Source organism: Aquarana catesbeiana, linkage group LG07, assembly GCF_042186555.1.
Source record: "Aquarana catesbeiana isolate 2022-GZ linkage group LG07, ASM4218655v1, whole genome shotgun sequence".
Taxonomy (NCBI): domain Eukaryota; kingdom Metazoa; phylum Chordata; class Amphibia; order Anura; family Ranidae; genus Aquarana; species Aquarana catesbeiana.
The window spans coordinates 124,870,364-124,872,068 of NC_133330.1; the positions used below are offsets into that span (position 1 = coordinate 124,870,364).

General features: G+C 47.8%; 1 non-coding gene across 1 annotated transcript; it reads left to right on the top strand.

Moving 5' to 3' along the window:
• The first annotated feature begins 591 nt into the window (after positions 1 to 591).
• LOC141103978 (5S ribosomal RNA) lies at positions 592 to 710 on the top strand. The gene has a single exon (XR_012235403.1). It is a non-coding gene; the product is annotated as a 5S ribosomal RNA (ribosomal RNA).
• Positions 711 to 1,705: the final 995 nt, after the last annotated feature.

A 1,705-nucleotide genomic window follows, 5' to 3' on the forward strand; every position in this document is an offset into this window, starting at 1 on the left:
ATCTCATTTGTCTCTCCTGTGGGTACACATGCGCAGGTTCCTTTGGCTTAAAAGTTGGGCAGCAGAGCTTTCATGCACAAGATATTTAGCTGGCTTCCCATTCAAAGGGGAACACCTATTTGGGGATGACTTACACAATTTTATCCAAAAAAATTACAGGTGGTAAATCTACACTCCTACCAGTTAAGAGGAGTAAACGTCCACCATTCAAACGGTCTCTTTCCCCTTCCCCTGGAACATCAGGCTCTAAGTAGTGGCGACGGCCTTCCCAATCTACTTTCAGAGGAAAGGCCCAGGGTCACACCCAAGGGCAGAAAAAGGCTTGGGGGACGAAAGCCTGCCAAGCAGAGCCCCAAAACATCCCTGTGAAGGGGCGCCCCCACTCGGCCGAGTGGGGGGAAGGCTCTTACAGTTTTTAGGAGCCTGGCGGGAAGAGGTTCAAGACAAGTGGGTGGTCTCTTCAGTATCTCTAGGTTACAAAATAGAGTTCCTAGAGCTTCCACCAGCTCGTTTCCTAAAGGTCAAGAGTTCCCAAGGATCCAGTAAAGCGAGAACCGCTACTACTGGCCTTAGATCGCTTACTATCCCAGGGTCTACGGCCACATCACCCTGAAAGCGCCCGATCTCATCTGATCTCAGAGGCTAAGCAGGGTCGGGCCTGGTTAGTACCTGGATGGGAGACCGCCTGGGAATACCAGGTGCCGTAGGCTAGAGTGATAGTAGAAATGAACCCAAAAGATCAGGGTTCAGGGTTCTACTCGAATCTCTTCACCGTTCCAAAGCCAAATGGAGATGTTAGACCCATCCTAGATCTAAAGGATCTGAATCAGTTTCTACACATTCGATCCTTCCGAATGCAGTCAATTCATTCGATGGTCTCCACCCTGCAGGGGGAGAATTTATGGCATCAATAGATATCAAGGATCCATATCTTCATGTGCTGATTTTTCCCACTCACCAAAGATCTAAGGTTTGCGGTAGACCAGCGCAATTTCCAGTTTGGGGCCCTTCTTTTCGATCTCTCTACAGCTCCTCGAATTTTTACAAAAATTCTAGACCCTCTCTTAGCAAATCTAAGAGCTCAGGGCATAACTGTGGTAGCTTATCTAAACGATTTGCTACCCATAGAGCAATTGGTGGCACACCTGAACCGCGCTGTTTTCAAGACAGTAAGACATTTGGAAAGACTAGGCTGGATAATCAACTTAGAAAAGTCTTCTTTGCAACCTTCAACAAGGTTGAAGTATCTAGGCATGATCATAGACACCGCTCAAGGCAGGGTGTTTCTACCAGAGCCAAAGGTCAAGGCCGTAAGAGCTCTAGTCCGCTTAGTATTAACAAAAAGAGTCCATCCATTCGGCTATGTATGAGACTGTTAGGAAAGATAGTTGCCACTTTCGAGGCTTCTCCATTTGCCCAGTTTCACTCAAGGCCCCTGCAGAGAAGCATTCTCGCAGCTTGCAACAAAGACTCATGCCTTGGATCTTCCAATGTGCCTATCCCCAAGGATACGCAAAAGCCTCAATTGGTGGTTACGAACCAAAAGCCTTTTGAAAGGCAAAGCCTTTCTTCCACTACAATGGAAGATCGTAACCACAGATGTCAGCCTGACAGGCTGGGGAGCAGTTCTGGAAGAAACATGCACGCAGGGAAGATGGTCTGCAACCGAGAAACGCTTGCCCATCAATATTCTAGAAATTCGGGC